Source organism: Phyllopteryx taeniolatus, chromosome 14, assembly GCF_024500385.1.
Source record: "Phyllopteryx taeniolatus isolate TA_2022b chromosome 14, UOR_Ptae_1.2, whole genome shotgun sequence".
NCBI classification, from domain to species: Eukaryota; Metazoa; Chordata; class Actinopteri; order Syngnathiformes; family Syngnathidae; genus Phyllopteryx; species Phyllopteryx taeniolatus.
In genome coordinates this window covers 457,501-474,068 of record NC_084515.1, presented here as the reverse complement: position 1 = coordinate 474,068, position 16,568 = coordinate 457,501, and the positions used below count along the sequence as shown (strand labels likewise).

At 39.1% G+C, this 16,568-nt stretch overlaps 1 protein-coding gene across 12 annotated transcripts in view; it reads right to left on the bottom strand.

Annotated features, from left to right (window-relative positions):
• Positions 1-16,568, bottom strand: part of LOC133489491 (partitioning defective 3 homolog) — a 268,623-nt gene that overhangs the window by 206,032 nt on the left and 46,023 nt on the right. The gene's annotated exons all lie outside the window — the stretch shown is intronic.

Below are 16,568 nucleotides of genomic sequence, written 5' to 3'. Positions count from 1 at the left end.
GCAGTGTTGACAGAGATACTGCACCAGGATTTCAGTCTGGCTCAATATGATCATACACTGACACCTTGTGGTGAATGAGTGCAATGACCGACTTACAGTTGGAAGGTATCAGCAGGTTTAAAGGAAGCCAAATGCAAGACTTTTTCAGATTTTAAAGGCCATTTTGATTTTATGTAAGACATCACATTCACCAAATACAGTCCTGCTCATCATTATTGGAACCCATTAAGTTTAAGTACTAAATGTGGAATATCTCCTGAAGAAAATGAATCCAGTGAAACAACATTTTTCTATAGTGAACTTGTGTTTGATACAAAAGAGCAAATGATTAAACACAATTTGATGGACAGATGAAACAAGAATAGAGATTTTTGGCAATGCACAGAAACAGTATGTGTATAGACAGCGCAATGAATCATTTAAGGAAAAGAACGCCCTGCCAACAGTCAAGCAATGGTGGAGGATCCAGAATGTTATGGAGCTGCTTCGCTACATCTGGTACTGGAGATCTTAACTGTCTCACGAAATCAGAAAATTATCCCGAAAATTTTTTAGCGAAATGTCTTACCCAGAGTAAGAAAACCTGGCTTGAAGCAAGACAAAGACCCAAAGCACACATCCAAAAGCGCACAGGAATGGTAGAAGAGGATAAAAATGGAGTGTTTTAAAATGTGCAGCAATGAGTCCTGATCTCAATCTAATTGAAAATCTTTGTGGGGAGTCAAAATCCACAATTGGGGAAAAGAAACCTGCAAATGTTCAAGAGCTTGAACACATTGCAAAGGAAGAATGGAAGAAAATGGCACCTGAGAAGTGCAAAAAGCTTCAAGATGGAAGGCTGCCATCGCTGCCAAAGGTTGTGCAACCAAATATTAAGGGTGGGGTGCCAATATTGCTGAAAATTCTGTTTTGTTGTTTTTCCTTTGAAATTACAATATCCAAGTAAAAAAAAATATTCGTTAAATTACTGTGAACCTCCAACTAAAAGATCCTTATGATTTAAGTTTGGTACATTTCCATTTATTTCTGAAGCTATTATATAGGTTATGCAAAAAAATGAAGGGGTGCCATTAATGGTGAGCAGGACTGTATAACCATGGGTGATACGGACTCAATATTATATATCAATCAATCAATCACACATACAATGCAACCCAAAGTGTTTTGCCTGAATTAAAATCAAATCCCCCTGTCCACAAGGACACAGACACGTGCACACATACTGTACCTATACAGGTTAAAAAATATATTTAAAAAACTCAATGACCCAAGACAAACGCTCACATACATACTAGTTAAAAACAAAATAGCGAAATTACCTAACGTATGAAGAAATCTACACTGGACAAGTGGAAATGTGACCTAAATCACAGCGAGTTTTACGGATAAGTGTTATACCTTCAAGGATTAAGTATCATTTATAAGGATAATTAAGCCCATCATTTTGGAAAATCATATCCTGTACATATCTAGATCTATAGAAAACTATTTTAAAAATTCTTTGTGAAAAAAGCATATGTAAAAAAAGCATGCATGCAAACAACTTTCCATTTTCGATATGTAATTCAGGAGAAAATAATTCATCAAAAAGGCCATTTATTGTAGACGTGGGGTCACCAACCATTTTGAAAGTGGGAGCTATTTCTTGGATACTGAGTAATGCTCAGAGCCACCAGTTTGATATACACTTCTGAAACAACAAATTTGTTCAAATTACCTTTAATTATGTAATTATCCATCCATCCATTTTCTGAGCCGCTTCTCCTCACTAGGGTCGCGGGCGTGCTGGAGCCTATCCCAGCTGTCATCGGGCAGGAGGCGGGGTACACCCTGAACTGGTTGCCAGCCAATCGCAGGGCACATAGAAGCAAACAACCATTCGCACTCACAGTCATGCCTATGGGCAATTTAGAGTCTCCAATTAATGCATGCTTTTGGGATGTGGGAGGAAACCGGAGTGCCCGGAGAAAACCCACGCAGGCACGGGGAGAACATGCAAACTCCACACTCATAATTAATTATATTCATTACCTTAAATTATGTAATTACGCAATGATATTCATCTCTGTGAATACTCAAAGCATGTTAATGACAGCTCACAAAATTTATCAACAATGATTTAGTGATGAGCCGGATAAATAATAATATGCAACACTTTTTCTGTAAAACTGCAAGTGTTTACATTTCCAAATGACCAATTCTACCAACATCCTAGGAAATCGCGATGTCCCTTCACTGGTGAGAAATGTTTCAGCCCACAGGCTACTCATGTGGTCCTTGTGTGGTATCTGTTGTTGGTGACCCCTGTTGTACAAATATAGTAAAAGGAAAGACAAATGAGCAAAAATGTTAGAAAGATCCTGAATTTACACCTTTGCATCTAATTTTACATTTTATCAGCCAATGCACCACCCCTGCATAAAAGTCTGTGCAACGTAGTTTCTTTCAAGTCAATCCTTCTAATTAACTAACAGAAGAGTACAGACAGTGATGAAAATTATCACCTCCTCGGTAGAGGTAGTAGTAACAGAGGTTGAAGTGCAGTGGCCACAGCTGACCACAAGAGGGCAGACTTTGGCCACAAAAGCTCATTCTGCCTCAACAGTAGCAACAGCTTCTAAGAAGCCACCTGGTTGGAAGAGACCACACATTTTCCATATTTCAGCCATTTTACCACAGCAGACTAGTCCTTAAAAAATCTACATTTTTGATCATGCAACCTTTGAGAATTGTTGCCAAGATGCGTGAAAAACAAATGAATGATCAAGTGAAAATTGCAAGTCGAGGCAATTTCAGAGCATTTCACATCCACTTTAGAGGCTCAACCATCAGAGAACAAAAGGACGTGCTGTTATTTTGGTTTCATCCATATTTAGATGTCACGGTACTGCCAGGAGTCACGGACAACACCCCGACTCAAAGCATTCCACAAAAAACTTCATCTTCCTAAAACACCAAAAACTGAACCAAGTAATGAATCTATATGTATTAACAATTTAATTTCAGGGGTAGAATTGCATGATTTGCTCAATTGAGGATTTACTCGATTCTAGCAGAGATGACCAGAGCAGATGATTTAGGGGGAGGGAGGAAAAAAAAGGTCAGAAAATGACTTTTAGACCACCATTATTTTAGGACGGTGACAATATGGAAGGTTGAATTCTAGTATCATTCTACGTTCAAACACCATGTTCCCAAAATTTGAGTATTTCGCCCTTTTAGAGGAGCTGCAATCTGACATCCTGGCTTCTTTCGTGTCCATGTACGGTGGTGCTGGGCTTAGCGCTGTGTTGTGCGTCCTCTGGATCACTGAGGCCGGACCTCGTGAGCAAAAAGATGAGTAAGGACACAAGGGTGACCACAGAAGGAAATGTGTTACCTCCAAAAGATGTTAAACACGACCGGACTGAGAGCAGCAATGATTAATCCCAAATACATTGTTTTACTTTATTGGTTTACAGCACATGTGTCAAACTGGTGGCCCGGGGGGCAGATCTGGCCCGCCACATCATTTTATGTGGCCCGTGAAAGTCAAATCAAAATTGCTAATTGTGTTCTGGTGTAATAACATTGAGATATTTGCAAGCATTTTTTTTGTTACCAATCCCCCTTTGAAAATAAATGTAATAGTTGAAAAACATGTTCTTATAAGGCTTCTGATTTCAAAACTGGTTATTGATCAATGTGTTGTGTATACTGTATGTAATTACAGTCCATGAGGTAATCTTTCGTTTATATGGGTTCATAGTCGTAGCGGCCCTCCGGGGGAAGTCATAACTACAATGTGGCCCGTGACAAATAGGAGTTTGACACCCCTAGTTTACAGTATTGGGACGAGACAATGCACAAAACATAGTAACAGTGCAGTGAAAAAGTATTGGCCCCCTTCTCAAATGCTTATATTTTTGGATAGTTTCCCTTTCTTTAAGATCATCAAACAAATATAAATATCAGACAACAAGTAAACATAAAATGCTGTTTTTAAATTGTGATTTTAATTACCAGTATTGAGGGGGAAAATCTAAAGCAACCTGGCCCCGTTAACTCATGAATTAACTGTGGCTAATCAAATTATTTGGTTCATTTTCACTAGCCTGATTACTTCCGGAGCTGTTCAGTCAAGATATCACTTAAGTAGAACCTGTCCGACAAAATGAAGTCAGCCAAAGACCTCCAAAAGCTGCAACGAAATGCCAGGATTAAAAGAAATTCAAGAATACACGAGAAATAAAGTAACTGACATCTATCAGTCTGGAAATGGTTACAAAGCCATTTCCAAAGCTTTAGGATTCCAGCGAACAACAGTGAGGGCCATTATCCTCAAATGGAGAAAACATGGAACAGTGGTGAACCTTCCCAGGAGTGGCCGGGCTACAAAAATTACCCCAAGAGCAGCGACGACTCATTGTGGTCACAAAGGAACCCAGTGCTAAAAAACTAGAGGGTGCCCTTGCCTCAGTTAAGGTCAGTGTTCATGACTCAACAATAAGGAAGAGATTGGGCAAAAATTGCACCCATGGCATACTCAGGCTATTCTGTCCTAACTAAGCCTTATTGCATGAACTGATGAAGCCTGTTCAGATGAGAGGCAGATCAGCTTCTCAGACATCCAGAACAGTCTAGTTGCAATCGATTCAATGCCTTGATAATGAAACGACCTGGATAAATGAAAATATCCACACGCATCCATGGCAAAGTTCCATCCATCCATCCATTTTCCACACCGCTTATCCTCACTAGGGTCGCGGGCGTGCTGGAGCATATCCCAGCTATCTTCGGGCAAGAGGCGGGGTAGACCCTGAACTGGTCGCCAGCCAATCACAGGGGACACATAAACAAACAACCATTCGCACTCACATTCACACCTACGGGAAATTTAGAGTCTTCAGTTAACCAACCATGCATGTTTTGGGGATGTGTGAGGAAACCGGAGTACGCAGTGAAAACCCATGCAGGCACGGGAAGAACATGCAAACTCCACACAGGCAAGGCCGGATTTGAACCCAGTCCTCAGAACTGTGAGGCGGATGTGCTAACCAGTCGTCCAACGTGCCACCCCCATGGCCAAGTTCCACTGCTGACCAAAAAGAACAATGCCTCGTCTTTTGCAAGAAAACATCTAAATGATTCCCGAGACCTTTGGGAGAATATTCTATGGACTGACCAAACTAAAGTTAAACTTTTTTAGACAATGTGTCTCTCGTTACATCTGGCGTAAAACTAACACAGCATTTTAGAAAAAGAACATCATACCAACAGTCAAACATGGTGATGGTAGTGTGATGGTCTGCGGCGGTTTTACACCTCCAGGACCGAGACAAATTGCTGCGATTGATGGAATTATGAATTATGCTCATTACCAGAAAATCGGCCATGAGTTCATGACCTCAAGCTGAAGCACATTTTTGCAGCAGGACAACGATCCAAAATACACGAGCAAGTCAACTTCTAAACGGCTTTAAAAAAAATAATACAAAATGAAGGTTTTCGAGTGGCCTAGTCAAAGTCCGTACTTTAATTCGAATGAAATGCTGTAGCATGACATAAAAAAGGCCATTCATGTTCGAAAAGCCACCAGTGTTGCTGAATTAAAACAATTCTGCAAGGTGAAGATGTGAAAACTCATTGCCCGTTATAGAAAACACTTGATTTCAGTTGTTGCTGCTGTGGGTGGGCCAACAACTTATTAGGTTTAGGGCGCCATTAAATTTTGACACAGGGCCAGGCAACTTTGAATAGTTTATTTCCGTTCATAATAAAATCACCATTTAAAAAATGCATTTTGTTTACTTGAGTTATCTTTGTTTAATATTTATTATATTACTATACTATATTATACTATACTGTGCTACTATTATACTATATATTATATTTATTTGTTTCATGATCTTAAAACAAAAGTGGGGAAAATATGCAAAAATATAAGAATTTGAGAATGGCGATAATACTTTTTCACGGCACTGTACATGGTTGAAGTGTAAAAGTGGCGGATTTATCACAGGGCTAATTTACATCTGTAACACAACAACATCGAAACACAAAAACAAAGCATGTTGGCAAAAGCCCATTAAATACAAAAGTGACAAGAACAACTACATGATGACATGATTATTAGTATTCAATACATAGAACTTTGGAGGCCTCTTTGGAAATTATATGAAGTCCCCACAGGACCATAGTATCTGTGGTTGGTGGAATCGATTGACTAAATTTTGTTTTGAGGTTATCTATCAGGGCCAAAAGAACTTTCAAGAAGTGAAGGAACCTTTGCGACAGGGTCTGGCAAACCTTTTAGTTCCAGGAACTACAAGTGCCAAAAGCCAAAGGTTCCGGGAAGAAATAGCAGACATTACCTAATGTCAGACAATCCACTAAATGCAGAATATGGAAGTTAATAGTTGTGTTTCCTATCAACGTGTCTTCATTTTCATTTTACTTAGTTAGTCTGGTCTAAGCTCTGAAACGCGAAGCCACAAACCTACTGTATTATGTTGTCACATCCTAAAACGCTAGCGGCTCAAGTGGAGTTGCAGAACAGGCTTCTTATGCCTTTTTTTAATGAACACCTTTTTTGTACTTACAAGAAATGCTAAGAAAAAATGCTGAGTTTAAACTGAAATTTGAAATTGCCTCACTGAAAATATTTCTATTCAAGAAAATACAGTTCGCTGCTCAATGTGAATTTAAGAAATAAAACAGTTATGTAAAAAAACAATTGGTCATTCATTTTGAAGTTTTCTTGTGTAATTATAATTGCTCTTTAACCAAGCAAAAATATAATTTATCCAAATACCCGATCATTCGATAAAGATTTTGGTAGAAAACTCGAATACTAAAATATTCAATAGCTGCAACCTTAAATATGATATCATGTATATCAATACAAGTGAAGCCCAAACACCGTATAGTCATCTTAGGTGGCTCTGTGGTGAGATCTAGTGTTTAAAATAAGACATTGTAGATGTTTAAAGTTCCTACAGGTGCTTTGAAACAGTCCCCTTCCCCATTCACCCAAATGAGGCGGAAGTGCTTTTAAATGATTTGCCTAATGCGGAAGTAGTTTTGAGCATATAGCAGATTGACTTTGTTTCATTGATGTTGGAATTAACTCCAGATGTGACAACTGAGTTCTTCATTTTTAATGATTTTTTTTTTATATATATGAACTCATATTTGATCAGTGATAACATTCCAAATCATTCTGGATTGCTCTAAAAATTACAAACACTGAAATGGCATCTAATGCCGCAAAAACTTCTTAGAATTTTTTCCAAGGTCTGTAGGCTTATAGACTGTGTTAACATGGCCCTGAATATGAATGTACTGTATCTGATTGGAACCTTTTAGTCCAGGGCATACATGTCAAACTCAGGCCTGGGGGCCAAATTTGGCCCACGATGTAATTATATTTGGCCCGCGAGACCATATCAAATGTGTATTAGAGCTGGCCCGCCAGTATGTAGCACATGCGCCACTAATATTACAAATCGCAGAATGCTTTGCTAGTGTGTTGGCCCATCAGTCTAGACCGACAAGCGGCCCTTCCCTTTCTGTTGCAGTCGTTAGCAACTATGCTACCAGTCTCCTTGAGAAAATTTACACTTGCCCTTCCCAAAAATTGCCAAACGAAAGATGGAAAACGGTTAACTTCCAAGACAGGTGGGAGGCAGATTGTCTGTTCACTAAAGTAAAAGACAGACCTATTTGTCATGTGCGGAGCAACGTGGCTGTAACAAAGAATGTAACAATGACATTAATGTTTTTTTAATGCCCTTTATCAACTCCTTGGCAGGGACTGTTAATAGTTTGAAGTTAGAATTTTTATTGAAGGACATTATTTTTTGGGGTTGTTGGCCTTTGAAAAAAGATTCACATAAAAATGAAAGGTAGTTGGAGATAAATAGAAGTTGGAGATAAATAGATGGAGAGAGAAGAATTCATGTTATCTATTTAAATACAAAACAACAAACAAACACCACTGATGTCTTATCGTTTATAATATTAAAGTTTGTTTATTCCAGATTCAGTGTTTAAGCAAAATTTAAGTTTGTTGTCATATGACAAACTTTAACGCTACATTTCTGGAGAGAAGGGAAACATGCACATCGCAGTGATTTTTCATTAAATATTGAGTTTGGCCCGCGACGTTGTCCCAATTTTTAATTTTGGCCCACCGTGAATTTGAGTTTGACACCCCTGGTCTAGGGGAAGTACAAGGAGACAGAATACTAGACGACTACTAGACAGTTTACGTGGAAATGGACTGTTAATCATTATAGAACCATGCTTTTAAAATGATTTTTATCCTGAATTGAAATCAACCTATTATTCCAGCAGCATGGTCACTAGGCAACCGGGCACCTATGAAGGACAGCCACACGCCTGCGAGCCACCAGGGACACGATACAAATTTCCTAAGAGCCCTGGCAATAAAAAAATGCATTTCAACATGTCCTGAAATTTTGCTGTGGAGTCTCAGCGCAGTCAAAAACTACTGGATTCAACTGTGGTAATGTCGCAGTTGATCAAATCCTAACCAATCCTCCAGTTTCTCTCAATCAGAGGTAAAAAACCTCATTTTGAAAGAGATGACCCTTTGTGAGACACTCTACCAGTTGCATCTTTCAACAGACGATTGAATGTAACGTTAACTGCAGATTTGACACGTTCTGGTTATTTATTCAAATGTAATGTTTTTGTAGTTTTATGTTTTGTGGGACTGGAGAATAGAAACAATCTTTCTGTATGTGTGTTACTCAACAACGGATGCTAGTTTAGTTTGAACTTGGTTTGTGGTGAACGGAATGACCTCATGAACACTGTGATCGCAAAATGATTAACTGGTGAAGGGAGACTCCAGACCTCCTTTTTCATCGATAACCGCTTCACAGACACAAAGAGCATGTATGAATGGCCGTTTTATGTCTTTATTAGGGCTACGGGGGGAAAAAACTAAAAAAATCAGCTAACTCGACCACAAAAATTGGTCGACGCAAAAATGCCTCTCTCGAGGCAATGAAAAATATTAATAAAAGCATATTCGCCCTGCCCAGAACCAATTTGCAAAGCCCGGAACCTTTTGGCCACTGTCGATGTTTACCGCACCGACATTTGTTGCAGACGGGCGCACTGTTGGACCAGTGAAAAACATTATCAAAAATTACGTTTGTGATTTTTAAGACACTATTAAATGCGTAATGTACATGTTTTACTTTATTTATCATCGCTACCTAAAATGGTAATTGCTAAAGCTAACCGCAAATGCTAACCATTTAGCAAACGCTGATTTTGTTGTCTCAAATTCTGTAGGGGAGGGAGGGGGGTGGGAGGTTGGTGATTACTCAGAATCATCTTTATTTGCCAAGTATGTCAAAAACACACAAGGAATTTGTCTCCAGTAGTTGGAGCCGCTCTAGTACGACAACAGTCAATTGAGAGAGAATACTTTTGAGACAGACATTTTAAAAAAAATAAAAAAAAAATAAATAAAAAAGGTCACTGAGCATTGAAATGTTGCCAGTAATTTGGTAATGCCGGTACAATTATTATTATTATTTTTGTTTTTTTCTGGACAATTGTGGAAAAAGATGCAGAGTTCTCTAGCAATTAGAGCAGTTTGACATAACTAACAGAACAATAGTCCGGTGCAATGACCATTGTGCAAAGGGCGCAGAGACTTCAAGAAATGTATGCAGTTTAAAGTAAATAGTAGTACGATAATCTGGGACAATGTCGATTGTGCAAATGGTGCAGATGTACTCAGGCACATGAGTGGCCAGTATTGGTCAACCACAGATATGCAAATAGTGCAGCGTGGCGAGACTACTACAGTGAGTGCACGAGTAATGTATAATTGGCCCGACAGAAATGTGACAACAAACTCAAGACAAAAAAATTGGCAGCATGTTGCAATGGAATTGTAAGTGAACTTTTTAAGAAGTTAATCGCAAGTCTCGACGAAATATCTATAGGCTAATCGATTCTAGAAAGATTCGATAGTGACAGCCCTAGTCTTTATGGAATATGGTTTATGTTTTTTTGTATTTTTGAGAGTGGCGTAATTGGAAAAGTAATTTCGGTCCTCTGTATCTTCCACATACATAGAGGACTGACAATAAAATGTTACCATACCATACCATATCATAGTTTATGTGGTTCAAATTAGGTAGCAATCAAATAAAATTCCTAGGACAAGTTTGTTTTGAAAGGAAACCTATAAATGGCCAAATTACCTGAAAATGGATGCTTCAAAACAAAATGGCAGGTTTGCTGTGTTTTTTAAAGATTGGCTTCTTGAGACTTTTTTTGTAGATCTATGAAATAAATACATGGCTATCAAATTTCATGTTGCTAAGTGAAACCAGCTTTGGAGGCTACATTTTCAAAAAAGTAATTTCGTGTTTTGCGAATCTTGAGAGCTGGCCAATGGATAATACCTCTACCAATCCAAATGTATCATCCCAAAACTTATGGTGGCGCCAGATCCAACTCATTCTAAGTGATGAAACCCACATTTTGCATACCGCTGTTTTTTGTTGCTTTGGAGTGCTGAGCTGCAATAAAAACCACAGACAATTATGCACTGCGGGCCATACTTGCCACTCCAAAAAGTAGCTAATGTGGAAAGTCAGAGCAAAAAAAATTATCAAAAGCACATGCAGCATTTAGCATGATATCTAGCACACAAACAATCAATCACAACAGACATGTCATGAACGGTGCTGCTGTGGCTGAATTTGGCAACGGGTTGTCATCTTGTTCTCGTTAGGGGGCTGCTGAGGGGGAAAATGGGGAGGAATGGTGGGGGAGGGAAGAAGAAGATGGAAGGCGAGCGTGGAAGGAATGAGGTCATCCCCAATGGTCGCCCGCGAGGATCTGAGGGCCTAGAGTGGGTGTGGTTTGCACAGCGATAAGGAGGGGGAGCTCACGGCTAATGCGAGAACATGTTCGGGTAACTGACTTTCCCACTTTATTGAACCGCCCCGTTATGGTCTATTAATTCTCTTCTTGCCAGGACATGTCCCCGACAGAGGTAGACAAGCACAGGCACAGATCCCTAACAATATCCTCGATATAAGATGAACCCTCACTATTTATGGGGGTTAGCGACCAAGAATAGCAAGAATTTGCAAATAATAGATGCCCCACGCCCTCTAAAATTGTAACTGCCAATATTAATAGTTTAAGGTGGCACGGTAGTCGACTGGTTAGCACATCTGCCTCACAGTTCTGAGGACCGGGGTTCAAATCCCGGCCCCGCCTGTGTGGAGTTTGCATGTCCACCCCGTGCCTGCGTGGGTTTTCTCTGGGCACTCCGGTTTCCTCCCATATCCCAAAAACATGCATGGTAAGTTAATTGAAGACTGTAAATTTCCCATAGGTGTGAATGTGAGTGTGAATGGTCGTTTGTTTATATGTGCCCTGCGATTGGCTGGCGACCAGTTCTGGGTGTAACCCGCCTCTCGCCCGAAGATAGCTGGGATAGGTTCCAGCACGCCCGCGACCCTTGTGAGGATAAGTGGAATGGAAGATGAAAGGATGGAAAGTTTAATGCTTAAATATACCCCAAACTATGATGCAAAAACACTTTAGCATCATTTAAAACTCATCTCAATACTACCCTTAATAAATGGCTTTCAGATCAGAAACATTATCATGTTTGTTTTTCAGACAAAATACACCATCTCCTGACTTTTAATTCATTTAATTCTGGATTGCGTTTATATCACTCCCCGCGTGTCTGCTCATATGGAAACTAGGCTTTACACGATCAGGATTTTGTGGGCCGATCATAGATCAGCGAGTTTAAAAAAATGATAATCGATCACCGATCCGATCACAAGATGGAGCAATGTGTATTTAAATGACCTGTTCATTTACTGTATATACTTGATACCTTAATTGCTCAAAAAATTTTATTTACAATAAATAATGAATCTTTGTTCTTTTATTTATGCCAGTCATAGTGAAATGAATGGTCTTCTATTAGATGGCAGGAAGTCAATACAGTAATTAATGTATCCACTTTTTGTGACATTTTTTATTGTTGGTGTGCCGTGAGATTTTTCTATTGTAAAATATGTTCCTTGCCTCCATAAAGGTTGGAAATCACTGCTCTAATCAGATCGTGTATTCTAATCAGTCAGGTCAAACCAACATTACATGACAGAAATAATGGGTGCTAACTTAGTGTAATTAAATGACTTTATTGTTAATTAAATTACTTCACCCACACAGAAACCTTAGAGCATGATTTGACAGAACGGCGGCATGTTTACGTCCAACCGTTCATGCTACCGCTAGCTTGCTAGGCTACATAACATTTTATTGCCTGCTTGTCATATCGTATTAAAAAGTACGTGAACATAACTAAAGCAAGCCTTAAACGAACATCCTCTCATGTCCTGAGCACATTTCCCCATTTTGTCCTTATAATACCGTCGGCTCGCTCCACTCGTTATCGTCGCCACGGTAATGAGTGATAAAGATAAAGACCAATGATCGTAAAAAAACGGGATGCAGAATAATTTTATTGCACTAGTCTGACAGTGCAATTGTGAAAGAGCAAATTTGTCTCGTAGTCTGATTATGTGTTGTCTGTCCCACAACGGCGAGGTTTTTTTTTTTTTTTTAATAACCTCTTTGACTGTCAGATATTTACAGTACGATGTCAAAAGACATGCGACAAGGCTAAAAATAAACTACCTTTTGGATTCATTTATACTGTGCACACGGCAACGCGGAATAAATGTCTTTTGCGGAGCTGATCAATGACGTCATTGATCGGATCGGCAAATTATGACATTAAAACCGATCAGCATAAAATGCTAAATATCGGCCGACACCGATCAGCCCGTTCAAATCGGTGTAAAGTCTAATGGAAACCTGTAAAAATACCAATTACTACTTTTCTATTAGGCAATTTTATGATTTGTTTTTACCCAGTGATACATAGAAACTAGGTATATCCCAATCACATTTTTTTTTTTTTTTTTACACAAGTCTGAGTCACTTGATTCTGAGCATCTGCCGATGTAGAGTCCCGATCCGATACCTCGGCAATCCATTAATAAGAAAAAGAAATTGCCTCGTCTTTTTTTTATTTTTTTATCTGAATACAAGTATTCCAAAATGATACCGTACACAACAATGTTTTCACAGTCATTTTGATAATGCAGTGCTGTGTGACATGGAGAACTTTTTTGTAGTGGATATATAGGTAGATTTCTATCCTGATAACAGCCAGCCATTAGCTGGTGGCCCAAATGAGTGGTGTGTAATATATTCAGGTAGTACTTATCTGTTATACATAAACATTTGCAAGAAAGTACATTTGTGAAAGGCGACGCTCAAAACTGCGAGCGTTTACTGTACGTCACAAAGCTGTCTCAATAGCTCAGACAGACAAGGATCTGTCAGAATGCTACCGAGGCTACACTGTAAGCCACTTTTACAGAACACAGGAATGTAAACGCACACACAAGACAGGCAGAAGGAGTCGTCATGAGAAACACCTCAGTGTTGTTTTAACCTTGTGGCCTTCCTGTCTGCTCATCTCACACTATGAGAGAACACGACGCTACGCACGATATTCAGCTCACACACACGCTTACACAAACATGACACACACTCGTAAATATCTAAATAAAAAAGTATAAAAACCACATGTAAAGCCATACAGGTAAAATCCATCAGATTTATCCAAAATAAATAATGAGGGGTGGAAAAAACGTCATGTTCAATGTATGTATTGTATTACTGCAAATATGTCAAGACAAAGTGGCATTTAATAAGTGGTGTGCAACATTGGGAGACCACAACATTGTGGAGCAACCACGTGAGAGTCTTCTGGGATCGTTGTTCCATCCAACCATCGTCATTTGTCAGTCATCGACAATGTCGCCACATAACGCAAGATAATCACCGTGCTCATGTTGATAAGACATGGAAAATCTCCACACTTAAAAAAATAAAATAAAATGCACCACAAGAATGAAGTTGTAATGTTATGAGAATAAAATTAGATTTTTTTTTTTAAAAGGGGTATTTTTATATTTTAAAAAAAGGCTTTTCTCTTTCTTCAAATAGCCATTTTTTAAAGTCAAAATTTAACAAGGAAAAGCACTTTAAAGCCATACTGTGATGAGGAAGTATTTTTAAGAAAAAATATATTAAGAAAACAAAAATCTGGGATTTGGTAGGAGAAAAGTTGGAATATTACAAGATTTAAATCGAAATTAAACAAGAAAAGCCACACTCGTAACGTCATTAGGGTCTATTCAGGTGATGCTGTTATGCTTAGCAACTGAGCTCATTCTCACTGCCATTGAAATTAAATAAGGGCGGCGAAATAATTACAACTCGTGGAATTTTATGATGACGACAAGCTCCAGACATGTAAAACATTCAAATGCTGACAGGGGTCACAAATGGATGGTGACCCTTGTGATGGCACACGCAGCTGTGCAACACACCCCCACAAACACACACGCGCATGCATACAGACATCATGTTTTAAAGTTCTGGCATGGTTGGAGGAGTGTCATCTGACACTCAGCATGTGGTCATCTGTCCGGCTCTGGAATGACACATGACAACTAGGGAAAGACTTTTCATATAGAAAACGCCTCTTACAAATCCCTCACCGACGAGGCCGAGGAAGGAAGGAAGGATGAAGGAAAGATCTGGAAAATAAGGATTCACTCCACTTTTCCTGGCACACTCCACACACACACACACACACACACACACACACTTTCTAAACTTACAGTATATTTGTGTGAGTGAGCTATTAAGAGACAGCGGCATTCCTTCCAGACCTTTAAAAAGATCTGCTTGCCAGAATGGACTGAAGATGAGTCACGGGAGCTGCCAGGAGCTTTGCAGTTGTCCCTGCCGAAGGACGTCCCATAATCCAAGAATCCTATTGCTTTTGGACGACATCCTAACTCAAGATGTTTGAGGCAGCAGAAGTTGTTGGTGCTCTCTATCAGTCACATATTTCAAACTGACCTTTGCTGAAGTCAAATTACCCTTAAAAGTCACTGGTGTGAATAAAGTTTCCGACATTGACGGCTTATTGTGTTACATTCAAATTCATGCCAAAGCAAAAATATTACTGATTTTGAACAGAGATTGTTTGAGGTAGCTGAGGCCCAAAGGTCCAATCAGTACCTCAGATATCTACCAGTCACATTTAACTCATGCCAAGTAAAATAATTTTTTCAACAGGTGGGCATGGAGGAGGGTCTCACCTAGGTTGTATGTGAAATTCAGGTTTGTAAACCACTGTGATGACTAACAGATCCCTGTAGATGGCGACTTTGCATGCTTTGGATTTGAGATCGGCACAGCTTTTGAGTTGAAGATAAAGATTACAGGGTGAAACTCTGCTTGTAACGTCAATGAGAGAGGAATGAGAGAAATGCCATCACGTTGGAAGTCATACAAATTCAGGCACCTCATACTCCCAACAGATTATGCAGAGCTGCCATCTAATAAAAATTCACTTCCAGAACAATTTGTCAAATCTGTCTGATATTTTCACATTTTTTCAAGAATATTTCAGTGCGAAAGTCATAATCATAATCGTTAATAAATTATTCCTTCAATATTTGTCATTAATGTTTTTATTACATCAACCTTGTCATGGTGGACACCGTTGCAGCCTGAATCAAAGTATTAGTCTATGAGTTCTGAAGTTACGTGTGCAGTGACGTACCAATTCATTTACGGTTCAAACGCGGGATCCTGTGTAGACGTGTATTATTTTATATTTGTATCTCTAAACGTATTAATTGGCCTGTTATTTTGTTGCTCAAAATTGGTTACTCTGCGAAAACGCGGTTCCAGCCAGACCTATGTGACAAGTGTATTATTTCAAAGTTTTGTGACTGCTTCTAACAATAACTTGCCGATTAGCACCTTGTCCTCCCCTTTCTGACACTTTTGTAAGAAGCAGGGTAAGAAGTCTAGCTTATTCGCTACCATAGAGGCGATGATTAGTGGCATACAATGAGTTGACAACGGGCGCAAAGAGAACTTTCGTCTCAGCGTTTTGGCGGCTGGGGTGCGTGATAAAATAGGGTGCACCAAGCAGCTGTTCAATGTGGCCGCGCCAGTAATGTCAGATGCTGGATTTTTTTCACCAATATCCAGAACAATCTGTCACGGCAGTAACGATTCAACGTTCAGCAATTTCCGTAACATTTGGGAGCTCTTGAGTATATCATTGTGTTGTATAAACAGAGTATGTGTCGCGGTAGGTAGTACAAAGTGTGTGTTGCGATCATGAAATAAGAGAGCAGTTCATGCATAGCAAATGCCATATAAAAAAGCCACCGACGTTCAACTCAAGCAATGAGACGTCATCATTGCTCCCTGCGGGTTTCATAATTGTATATCTGATAATGTTATTTTGTCATCAAAAAAAAATATATATATATATATATATATATATATATAAGCGTCAAAGGCAAAGTTATGCTCAAAATTTTTCTAGAAAAAAACAAAACTTTCTATTCTTTCTTTTGGGAGGTTCAGTGCTTATATTGTGACAGAACACAATA